Source organism: Jaculus jaculus, chromosome 3 (genome assembly GCF_020740685.1).
Source record: "Jaculus jaculus isolate mJacJac1 chromosome 3, mJacJac1.mat.Y.cur, whole genome shotgun sequence".
Taxonomy (NCBI): domain Eukaryota; kingdom Metazoa; phylum Chordata; class Mammalia; order Rodentia; family Dipodidae; genus Jaculus; species Jaculus jaculus.
The window spans coordinates 57,333,093-57,346,790 of NC_059104.1; positions in this window are offsets into that span (position 1 = coordinate 57,333,093).

Here is a 13,698-nt window from a genome sequence, read left to right on the forward strand (position 1 = left end):
AAAATCAGCAAAAGAAAACATTAAAACTACTAGTAGGATGCTACTTTTAACTTTTTCCTAACAATGCAAGATTGTTTTGAAACGAAATAGTGTAAAAAACAGGGGCTGGAGGGATGGCTTAGCCGTTAAGGCATTTGCCTGTAAAGCCAAAGGACCCTGATTCGACTCCCCAGTACCTATTTTAGCCAGATGCACAAGGGAACACATGTGTCTGGAATTCGTTTGCAGTGACTAGAGGAACTGGTGTGCCCATTCCCTCATTCTCTCCCTCTTTTCTCTATCAAATGAATGGCTAAATGTAAAAATTTAAAAAAAAAAAAAAAACAGTGTAAAAGACAGAAATAAAAATACAAAAAGGCATTGACTTTAAGATAATATAATGTACGCACATTTTACTCATGTATGTGCATGCTCTCTGTCCTCCAGAGAAAGATTCTGATAAGAAGCTTCTTCATAAATCTGAGGAAGCAAGGCCAGAACCAGTAACATGTTCTAGTTCCTACTGTAGTATTTAGTTGTCAGGAGACTATTTCAAGGTTACAGAATTGTCTCTACTACTGATAAAAAGATACTCATTTTAGTTTTAGTTTTTCAGTGATGAATTAATAATTTACAGATAAAATCATAACCATTGCATTATTTTAGTTTGTAATTAATTTTAATTGACAAATTGATATTGTATACTTTTTAAAAAATAACTTCCAAAATTAGAAGTAACTACTATTGAATAATTTCTATGTTAAAATAATTATGACAATATTTACTGAATTCAGGATCACCTACTCTTTGGATAAATAAGCACTCTAGCATTAAGTTATGCAATTTTTCCTTTCATCTTCTTTTCAAAAAAAGAATAACATAAGGCTTAAAAAGAAAACCACAAGGTAAATATTATTCTGTCTTTTTTAGATGATGCAAATTTCTGAACAATATATTTGAAAAACTTTTTCTGACATACCAAATTAACATTTTGTCTTCTGAAATTACAAAGATAAATGCAATAAATTTGCATTTCATACAAGAGACAAGAAAAGGCATGATATTCCTTTATCTTTTGTTCTTTCTGCTTTGTCTTAGAACATGTAGACACTTTCTTTATTGGTTTTAGAAGAGAACGAATACTAAAAGAATGAGACAATAAATTTTATTTCAATGAAGATTTATTTCTGTGTTTGACAATTTTCAAAATAAGTCAGTATCTACAAAATAAAAATTTACTGATTTAAAGATATCAAGATACTAGCAAAACATATGAACAAGAGTTCATATGGCTAGCAGGATCAAGTTCATGATAAAGCCTCATCACAGATAAGACAAGTAATCTCAAAAACTGCTGCAGCTACTTTCTCTGACTGAGACAAACCACCCAACCAAGATCAGCTGATGGGAGATGAGTTTCTTTTCTTTTTTATTTTTTTCTTTACAGTGCCAAGAGAAAGAGTGTCATGTGATGGCAGGGGAAAGCATGGAAAGAGCATAGGTTTGACAACCCCTTCTTATCAGCCCCAGGTAGGAAATAGCAGTGGGAGTGAGCCATACTAACACTGAAAAGCCAAGGACTAAGAAACCTCATGGCCCATCCCAAGAAGCACATCCTTCAGCAAGACCCCACAGACCAAATTACCACCAGCTGGGGAACAAACATTCAGAACACATGGGTTTATAAGAGACACCAGAACATCAAGAGATATCACAGATATTAATATAATTTTATTCATTCCTTTAGTGGAAAATAAAATAAAATAAAATAAAATACAGAGGAGAAGAAAGAAAAACAAAAGGAAATAAAAGAAAAAAGAGAAGAAAAGAAAAGAAGTGGGAAAAAAAAAGTATCAATACCCTGATTATTTTTTGGCCTGAGTCCCAGTCCACCTGTATTTTTTTTTTTTCAGTGACTCTAATAAAATTGCTCTTCTTTTTAAATCTTACTTCCACCAAACGAAATGCCTTCTTCAACATTCTTTTTTGCTTTTAAGAATCATTGAGATCTTTCTTTTAGGACTTAAAACAATTATTTTTTTTAAATGTAAAATTCTTAGTTTTCCCTTCCTTTATAAGCTGGAATAAGTCAAGAAGCTATATAGAACTACTCATACAATTCTAACAGAATGGAATTTTTGGTGCATGTAAATTTTCTTTCACAAATTGTACAAAAATTTCTTCCATTGTACCTTGCAATCTGAAACACTGAACACAATTTACTATTTTATTTAAACTCATATATTTATCCTTTGTAAATAAAATTTATATTTTCCATTATCTACTTTATATAAAAATACTCAATTTCTAGTCAAGATGGCAACTGGCTAAAAGGGCTGTACCTCCCCAGGAAGGAAAGGCAAGACATTAAGGGTTCACTGGGTCTTTTAGGGGAAAGAAATCTCTAATAGATTGCTAGCAGGAGGGCACAGAGGGGGAAAATAGGGAATCAGCTGATTCCCTCACTCTCCAGTAGCCCACTAGTCCCCCAATCCACCAAAGCAGCCATGCTAGCCATAGTCCCAGCCTCAGGATACTCCACATTACTTCAGGAAAGGGGACGCAGGCCAGCATTGTTCCAATTGCCTCACTACACATTGGCAATCACCCTGCTACCCCAGCCCACCTCAGACCAGCTCTGACCACCAGCCTGTGAGTTCAGGCTCAATCCATCCACTGGCCTGCCACGTAAGCACCATCCATCTACCCATGTGAGCTCAGCCTCCTCTGCCCATCTGCCTGCTTACCGCTCTTGCTGCCTGTTTTCATGTGAGCTCAGGCCCATTCAATCTGCCCACGTGTGAGCTCAAGCTCACTCTACTCACCCTCCCACGCCAGCTTAGGCCCAATCACCCATCTTCCACACCAGCCACCTGCCTATCTGCCCACTGTGTGGTGCATGCTCAGGCTGCTCCAGCAGCCCACCTGCACAGGAGCTCAGGCCCATTCCAACTGCCCATGCCCAGCGACAGGTGAGTTCAGGCTGACCTGCCCACCCATGCATGAGCTCAGGACCACTCTGCCCATCTGCTTGCCCACCTGCGAACTCAGGCCAGCTCCCTCAAGAGGCACCACTTCCCCCAAACATTGAGACCACAGTTCTACTTTCCCTGTCCATACAGGGTGATGGACAGACCATAGTGTAAAAGAAATAACATGAAAAGTCAAACCCAAGTAAATTCAGTAAGATCACCCAGTCCTACTATGAATGTCTCTAATCAAAACATAGAAGAGAGATTAGGATCAGAGCACCAAAATGAAACCATGAGCAATGTAACCATGACCAAGCTACAGGTAGGACTTTCAGAAAAGCAACAAAGGACAGATAATCATATGGATGCTGCTGCCATCACTAGACTAGACCTAATAGATAAGAAAATGGAAGGAGTTCAAAGACAGTTAAGAGATATGAAGGAGAGTAAAAAAAATTAAAAAAATAAGAAAAAGAGGACCTCAAAAATCAGCTGGCGATGCTAAACAAAGTCATAAAGAAATGCAAAGATGAATTCCAAGAAGCATCAAGAAAATCAGAAAATGATGTGAAAAGGAAACTTGACAAAGGGATGGAAACTATACATAGAACAGTAGTAAAAATGCAAACCTAATTGAACAAGCCCAAAACTCTTTAGAAGATCTCAAGAATAGAGTCAGCCATGAGAAGGATAGAAACTCAGATCTGGAAGACAAGACAGAAGAAACAGTTTGAGAGTTCAAAAGTTTCAATAAGTTCAAACATTTCTGTGAACAGAATATGAGTTGATGGATACCCTTAAATGTCCTAACATCCAGAAAGGGAAGAAATTCAGACCAAAGGCATGGAGAACTTATTCAACAAATAATCCAAGAAAACTTTCCCACTCTTTCAAAACAAAGGCCCTTATAAACTTTAGTGGGGGATCAAGTACTCTGACAGAAATCTGTCAAATCTGTCATTCTTTTAGGAAACCTTGTAAGTCTCTCTGATGAAAAGCTCACTGTGGATGACAGCTACCTGCTGGTACTGGAAGTTACAGTTCAATGTCCATGAAGAGAAGGAAGATATAAGGAGCTAACAGAACTCCAAACATATTGGACAAAAGGAGAATCTCTCCAAGACATATTTCCATTAAGACTCTAATCAGTGACACCAAAGAGAAAATCCTAAAAGCAGCTATGGAAAAACAGCACATCACAATTAAAGGTAACTCCATCAGAATTACTTCAAACTTCTCAATGGAAACTCTGAAAGCCAGAAGTGCCTAGAAAGGAACATTGCAAAGTCTAAGAACCTATGGCTTCCAATGCAAACTACTTTATCCTGAAAAAATATCCCTCATAATAGATGGTGAAAGAAAAACTTTCCTCGGCAAAACTCAAATTTACAATTATATGAACACAAAACCAAACCTACAGAAAGTATTTCTGGAAATTCCCCAAAAAGAATAATCAAATGATCAACATCAAATGCCTATGAGAAGGAGATAAAAATAACAAAATTCAAAAAAGGCACTAAAAACTCCAAAGCCCATGAATTGTTCCACCATGTTTAGAGTGGCTCAGTTCATAATAGCTAAGAGCTGGATTCAACCCAGATGTTCATCACTAGACTAATGGATAACCAAGATGTGCTATATCTATATGATGGCATTCTACACAGAAGTAAGCAAATATGACACAATGAAAATTTAAGGAAAATGGTCAAACCTGGAACAGATCATCCTCAGTGAACTTATCCAATCACAGAAAAATAATTGCCGCATAGCCTCACTCAGGTACAGCACCTAACTTAAATCTACCCAAGATGCCTACATACCCAGCATGCCTCTCAAGAACTGGACAATAGGGTGGGTGGGGATGAAGGGGAGGGAAAGGGATGGGGTGGGGAACACAAACCTGGACACAAAGGCAATAAAATTCTACATCCTAAAAGGCAGACCAAAATGGAAGTAACATCTGAATCACAAGACACTGGAGGAGGTATGATGATTACTGACCTTAATCTTCTACTGCTTCTCTCTCTCACTCTCCCTCACACTTTTATATTAGTTATCTTTTTCTTCCTTCTCTTCATTGACATTGAACTGTAACTTCCAGTACCAGCAGGTAGCTGTCATCCACAGTGAGCTTTTCATCAGAGAGACTTACAAGGTTTCCTAAAAGAATGACAGATTTGACAGATTTCTGTCAGAGTACTTGATCCCCCACTAAAGTTTAGTGATAAGACCCTACTGCTGAAGACACCATATGTGTTTGACACATAACATGGAGTGACATGGCTGGAAGCTGGAAGAGATTCAGTTCCCAGACAGTCAGTGTGTCTAGTGCCAGAAGGTGCTACATAGGCGACTGGGGGAAAATGATGAATATCTGTTCAAGAAACTCATCATCTAACCTACTTAACAGCAAATAACCTGCTGTGATGCTCACACAAGTGAAATGGTGGCACACAGCCATGATGGGAAACCAACTACTGTTGATTTGGCTAACTGATCTGCTCTGTGGAACGGGACCTATAGCTGGAGCTGGGAAACAAGTCAGAACCACATCCAAAAATGAGCCTGCTCTTCATTATCAAGATACCACCAATCATGGGCTACAAGAGGTACTATATCTATTAAATTCTCTCTAAAATAATAATTGTTATCCCATTTATCTCATGCTAGTTTTTTCTCTGTCAGAGAATCTGCTTCTCTTTTTCAGATAGATGCAGATCATAAGGACAGAACCACCCCCATCATACCTCAAAAGGGCCCTAGCTGAAGCCAAGAATAAATGGCAAAACAAGCAAGGGTGCTGTTTTCTTTTGGAACTTTGTGCAAGCACAAGGATGAAGGAGATTGACACAGAGAACAATCAGCTCCTACCAAATCAGATATCCAGAGACAGAGGCTCCCAAGACCTCATCACTGAAGCAGACCTAAAATGAACCCAATATGGCTCAGGGAAATTTGCAGAAGGGAGAATGGAAAGAATGTCAGAGCCACACGTTGGGTCATGATACACAGAGACATTACCCATAACTGAGGCCTAACCCCACAATATATGGCCCTTATACCTCAACAAGGAGGGGACATTGGGGGTGGGGGGAGAGGGAGAAGGCTAACAATAGTATCAACGTGACTGTATTTACCTACTACAAAACTAATTTTTAAAAAAGTGATAGAATTTGGCTTAAAAAACTTCTTTAAGTCCTTATAGAAGAGCTAAATTATGAAGCTGTCACTATGATGCTATGCAAATAAAAATATTATAAAACCAACTGCAGGGGTTTGGGGAAATTGCTCAGCAGTTTAAGTGGCTTGCTTGCAGAGACTGACTGCCTGGGTTTGGTTCCCTAGTACCCATATAAAGCCAGATATTCAAGGTGGCACATGCATCTTGTGGGTTTTTTTTTTTTTTTTTTTTTTTTTACTGGAAAGAGGCCCTGGCATGTCCATTCATTTTTTTTTTCCTTTCTATCTCTCTCTCTTCCTTTCTCCCCTTTTATCTCTCTCTGTTTCCAAATGAATAATAATTATTTAAAAAAACCTAAGTACAAATATAGCTCATTGGTAGAGTGTTTGCCTAGTGAACATGAACTCCTATGTTGAAATAAAGCACTGAAAAATATATATATATATTGCAAAATCAAATGTTATACTATTTTAACTATTATTATGTGGCATTTATTGTAAAATCACAATGTATGGTATTTCACAAGTCGTGAATTTACTCATATTCACCAATTTTACCTACTGAACTAAAGCAGGTGAATTGAGAAAACAAATGTGTGATTATCACAATAAATGCAAAAATGGCAAAAAAAATGCCTTTGATAAAAGTAAATACTTTTGTTTTAGATCTAGGAGGAAAATAGTTCATAACATGTATACTACAGACATTTTTATGTACCAAAGACCCAACAATCCCCTTTTCTCTTACCTGTGAGACTTTTAGCATAATGCTTTCTTTTATAAATTTTTTTATTCATTACTTTTGATTACTAATTTATGTTTGTTAAGTGCTTTTTATAGTATAGAACAATTCAGAACTAATATTTCTTCCTGTGTTGCCTTTGAAAACTATGTTGTTATGATTTTACCCATTTGATCTAAACTATAATAGGTATTGTTATTGTTGTTTTATATTTTATTTTCAATCCTATAGATATTAAAACATTGTTATGTTCTGATACTGACAAGTATGTTTTCCTCTTGTTTTGAAACAATGATAAACATATACATAGATAACAATATTTAAATTAACTTAGTTTTCTGAGAACAAAATGTTTTTTATTATTTGTTTATTATTTTTTTTTACTTGTTACTTTGTTTTAATTCATTTAGTTTATTTTCTGTTCTTTCTTCTCACTTTCTCAATTAGCTAATAAAATGATTGCCTTGTCAACCTTGCCCTTTTCTAATAACCACATTACACATTTCCTTGTAAAAGTTGCTGTAGCTACAGCTCACCTTTTAAAATAAATAATATTTTTATTAAATATTTCTAATAAATTTTTTTAAATATTTTTTAAAAATATTTTTTAAAAATTTTTAAATAATTTAATTTATTAGTTTTCTTTTCAGTAAATACAGGAAGTTTGGTACCATTGTTTAGGCTCATCTGTGATCTACCCCCTCCCATTGGACCCTCCTTGTTGATGAAAATGGGTCGTGCATTGTGGAGTTACCCCCAGTTATTGGTATGATAAGTGTCTCTGCAAATCATGACCCAACATGTGACTCTGACATTCTTTCCGCCCCCTCTTCCGCAAAATTTCCCTGAGCCATGTTGGGTTCATTTTTGGTCTGCTTCAGTGCTGAGGTGTTGGGGGCCTCTGAGGCTTTGGCTCTCTGATTTGGTAGGAATTGATTTTTCTCTGCGTTGGTCTCCTTCCCCTTTGTGCTGGTATCCGGTTCTCAGGAAAACATCACCCTTGCTTGTTTCACCAGTTGTCTTTAGTTTCAGTTGGGCCCCTTTTAAGGTATGTTGGGGCAGCTCTCTTAGGATCTGCATCTATCTGGAAAACAGAAGCAGATTCTCCAACAGAGAGTAAGTTAGCACCCGGAGAATTGAGATAACACTTACTTTTTTGATCTGTCAGAGTACTTGATGACCCACCAAAGGCCAGTGGTAAGACCCTTTTGCTGAAGACTCCATACGCAGCTGAGGCATAAAATGGTATGGCATGGCTGGAAGCCAGGAGAGAGTCAGTCCCCAGACAGTCAGTGTGTCTAGTGCCAGAAGGCGCTACATAGGCGACTGGGGGAAATGACCAAGATCTGTCCAAGCAACACATTGTTTAACCTAATTAGCAACAAATAACCGGATGTGATGCCCACACAAGTGCAATAGTGGTACACAGCCATGGTGAGGAACCAACTGCTCTTGATTTGGCTAACTGATCCCCTCAGTGGTACGGGACCCATAGCTGGAGCTGGGAAACAAGTCAGAACCATACCCAAACACAAGCCCACTCTACAATATCAAGCTACCATCAATCACGGGGTATAAGAGGGCCTACACCTAATAAATAAATTTTTATTAAATAGTCATTTATTTTTTCCTCTCTCTTTTTGTGTGTGTGTTGGATTGATTCAGGTGTTCCCCATAAACTTAGGTGTTCTGAATGTTAGGTTCCCTGCTGATGGAGATTTGGGAAGTGATGCTTAGTGGAGGCAGTGTATTGTTGGGAGTGAGCTTATGGGTATTATAGCCAGTTTCCCCATGCTAGTGTTTGGAACACTCTTTTGTTGTTATTGTCCACTTTATGTTGGCCAGGGGCTGATGTTCACCCTTTGCTCATGCCATCACTTTCCCTGACATTGTGGAGCTCCCTCTTGAGCTTGTAAGCCAAAATAAACCTCTTTCCTACAAGCTGCTCTTGGTTGGGTGATTTCTACTAGCACTGTGAACGTGACTGCAACAGTAAAGTGGTATCGCGTAAGGGGATTGGTGCTAGACACCTGACTGTGTGACTTTGTCCTTTTGCAGCTGATTTTCAAGAGGAATATGGAGGATTTGAAACCTGGGCCTAAGAGACAACTTGCAGTGCTGTAAGTACAGTTTGCTGCACTATTATCGTCAGAGTTGAAAGACCTGAATGCAGTAAGGGTTATGACTATGAGGTTTGGTTTATGAGGGTGAAAAAGAGCTTTGTCTGGATTGGGCTAGCAGTTTCTGTGAAAAGCTTGCTGTTTTGCCTGTGTCCTGAGACGTCGTGCAGGGTTGCTTTGCGTGGAAATGAACTGGCGTGAGGAGAGGGACATGGCATAGAAAGAAATCATTGGGCTGAAACTGCTGCCTTTTCAGCTGCAATTGAGAGATTCTTTGAGATTGGGCCAGCTGACCTGTACTGGGGCAACAAAAGAATGTACACTCTTTTAAAGGGGTGTGAATGGTCAAGGAGTGTCCTATTTTTCAAAGTCTGTTTTACTCACCCCCTAGATGAATAAATTGGCACCCTACCTGGTATTGTGGAGTATAAAAAATGCAGGAAAGAGAGGGTCGTTGAGTTTGCATCATAGTCTTGTGTTTCGGATATGGCCATGGGCAGTGTGAAGCAGGTTTGCCCTGCATGGAGACCCCATGTGGCCATGAGGATGAACCGTGGATTACAGTGGAGACCCAGTGGAGATGCTGGGACTACCAGATGGCTAAAGAAAGCTGCGGGCCACAATGAAGTTTTCCAGGACCATGAGTAGCCAAGCTGGAGGGGCAGAATTGGAATGCCAGAGACTTTTTGCTGGTTAGAACTATCAGACTTGGAGATTTTTCACTGGCTAGAGTTGTTGGACCTGAAGCTAAAGAGTATGATGTTTGCCCTGGTTGTTTTACAACTTGTATTGGCTGAATGTTTCCTTGCTATACCCAATGCCACCTTCTGCAGCGTGAAGGTTTATTCTGTGCCATTATGGGTTTTTTGAGGTTATTTTTGGTATTATGGCTCAGTTGAAAGATCTTCGACTATGGGGATATTTGAACATCATTGTGATTGATAAAATCTATGGGGACTTTTACATTGGACTGAATGCATTGTATTTTACCGCATGTATGGATATAGGTTTATGGGGGTTGGGGAAGAATATGATGGTTTGATTCATGTGTTCCCCCATAAATTTAGGCTTCTGAATGTTAGGTTCCCAGCTCATGGAGATTTGGGAATTAATGCTTCCTGGATCAGTATATTGCTTGGGGTGGAAGTATGGGTGTTATAGCCAGTTTCCTCATGCTAGTGTTTAGCACACTGTACTGTTGCTATTGTCCACCTTATGTTGGCCAGTGGGTGATGTCCACCATCTGCTCATGGAGCTTCCTCTTGAGCCTGTAAGCCAAAATAAACCTCTTTTTCTCAGAAACTGGTCTTGTTTGGGTGATTTCTACCAGCAATGTGAACCTGACTGCAACAGTGTGTGTGTGTGTGTGTGTGTGTGTGTGTGTGTGTGTGTGTGTGTCAGAGACTCTTCCTGCTATAAACAAATGCCTGCATGGCTTTAAGTGGGTGGTCACAAAGTTACACCTGGACCAGCAGGACTTGTAATCAATCACTTTTAGCCACTGAGCAATCTCCCCAGCCCATGTCTTCTATATTTTTGTTTGCCAATCTTTTTTTTTTTTTCTCCAAGTTTTCTTTTTGCTCCTCTGAGATACAGGGTGACTTATGGTGAGTCATTTAGTGTCCACTTTGCTAAGTTCAGACATGTGTTATGTACTAGGCAGTAGCTAAATCTCAGAGTAGCAGATGGGTATGTACAACAAGTAGGCCAATATTTAAAATTATAAGAAAACACATTATAAACAGTACTTAAATATCAAATTATCTGACCATATGTTTCTGTAGCCACCCATTTAACTACCATCTATTTGAAAGTTGAAAGAATCCTCATTGTTGGAGTATAATATATTTTTCCCTCATTAGCTATAGTTTTATGTAATTATATGGTTTTCATTACATGTTTATATTGAACCTATTTAGTTCAAAATATTTAATTATATAGGTAAACTAATAAATAATATGTGATCTAAAATTTATTTAGTTATCATAATTAATTGAGTTTGCTTACCTGTTTCTCTATAATTGAATAGCCAAGATTTTTACCTTGCCTGTTATATTTCAGGTTATAGCCTGAGACTGAACAAAAGGGAGGGTCCATTTGCATCACATGTTTCATTCAATTCTGTATTTTCCTGGCCTTAAAAGCAAGGAAAATAGGAAACAGTGCCTTCTGGACTGTATCAAAGCACTCCAGGGTAATAAAACTATGACAGCAAAGATTAAGGTTTGTGACCCCAGTTGTGACATCTTGCCATTTTAGAAAGAGTACTTTGATCTCTGTTTCTTTATTGAAAAAAATAGTACACAAACATTTGAAATTGAAAAATCTTTCCTTCATAATCAAGTACTTGGGATGACTTAACCCCATGGCAAATTTCAACAACCCAGAGGGGGCAGTGACTCTTTAGTCTGCAAAATTTTGAAGACTTAAACTAGCATCTGACACAGGAGGCTCATGAAAGGGACAAAAATATTTGTAAGTAGTTACAATTGAATAATGGAGAAGGACAATATAAGTGGTCAACATAGATGGGATCCTATTAAGAATAAATTTTTGTTGGTCATTATCCCCCACCAGCTCATATAGCACTTTTCAACATTATATGGGATAACCATCTGGGAACCGGCTTCAATGTTCTGTGTAATCAGCATATGGTGTCATTAGCAATAGAGTCTTACCTTTTATCTCATGCAGGTAATCAAGTGCTTTGACAGAAGCTTGTCTTGCTTGGGGAACTCAAATGATATGAGCAAGCAGGGACAGCTGCTCTATGAAATCAATCAGCCTGACAAGATGTACATACCTGTGCAATAGTGGAATGTGGCCTAAGAAAGTAACCAATGGCTTTAATTGGCTAAGTGATCTACTAAGTAGAAAGGAACCCATAACTGGAACTGGGAATCAAGTCAGAATCCTATGGAGAACAAAATCATTGACTGCAACAATAAGCTCCCACTACTGTTTGGCCAAAAATAAGCCTACACACATCAAAATCTCTATATATTTATAATGCTTATGTCCTTTAACATATCTGGATCTCACTATTGGAGAATCTGGATTTATTGTCAGAAAGCAGTAAGAACCAGGGACAACCAAAATCTATAAACAAGACAAGAATAAACAGCCGACTCCCTGGGCTGAGATGAACCACCCATGACACAGCATTTAGGGCCCAGGTAAAACCACAGAGGAATTGGTGAGATGACCAAGAGAACTGCTTCCACAGTGAGCCTGACAACCTATACCAGGGTGATGGAGACAGATGCTTGTGGATCCTAAAAATGCACCAAAGTATAAATCTAGTAGTGTCTAAGAGCTCAACACCAAAGTAGACTTACAGCACACTCACCAAGGCTCAGGGAATACCAGAGGCAACTCCCCACTCCATAATGACTGACAACAGCTCTAACAACTCATAACCTACAACTCCATGATGAATACCAGCAATCCCACCAAGGAGGGCCCTCAGTGGAGTGGGTGTAGAGAGGAGAGAAATGATGGTACTAACATATGAGGTGTCCATACAAAGTTTCTATTTAGTAGAAAAAAAGCATAAATTTTGTCACATGTAGTAATTATTACCTAATCCACTCAAGTGACAATGTTAGGCATAAACCCATAGCTAGAGCTGGGAAACAAGTTAGAACCATATCTAAACATAAGCCCACTCTCCAATATCAAGCTACCATTAATCATGGGCTACAAGAAGGCCTACACCTATTAAACTTTCTATTAAAAAAGGAAGGGTTATCTCATTTGTCCTGGTGCTAACTTACTCTCCATTGGAGAATCTGCTTCTCTTTTTCAGATAGATGCAGATCCTAAGGAGAGAGCCACCCCATCATACCTCAAAAGGGCCCCAGCTGAAACTAAGGAAAACTGGTGAAACAAGCAAGGGTACTGTTTTCCTGATGAACCGGATACCAGCACAAGGTGGAAAGAGACCGACAAAGAGAAAAATCAACTCCTACCAAATCAGAGAGCAAGAGTCTCAGAGGCCCTCAACACTTCATCACTGAAGCAGACCAAAAATGAACCTAACATGGCTCAGGGAAATTTTGCAGAAGAGGGGGCGGAAATAATGCCAGAGCCACATGTTGGGTCATGATATGCAGAGACATTTATTATACCAAAAACTGTGAGCTAACCCCACAATGCATGACCCATATACCTTAACAAAGAGGGGCCAATGGGGAGGGCGTAGGCCATGGAAGAGCCTAATAATGGTACCATACTGCCTGTATTTGCTGAATACAAAACTAATAAAAAAAATAAAAAAATAAAATGTTTAAAAAATGATGGATTAGGGACATGGTTCCCTTTGCTAGAATTAAGAAATGGGTTCCCATGCTACACAATGAATAGCTAGCTAGACTAGCTGAGTTGGATAGCCCGGGGTGATTGACCTTACCTCAGTAAAGATAGAGACATCAACGTCAGACTTCCACGTGCATGCATACACAAGTTCATGTGCACTATACACACACACACACACACACACACACACACACACAGGCCTACAAACATGCACATACATAACATACACGTGCAAAAAATATAATTTCTAAACTTCCATGACCAGAATAGTACCAAGGTTACAGTGGTTACTGAGAAGGAAGAAAGATGCATGGAAAGACTCACAAGAAATGAAATGTGAGTGTGTGGCACTTAAGTACACGATACTCTGTACTAGAACACATAAGAG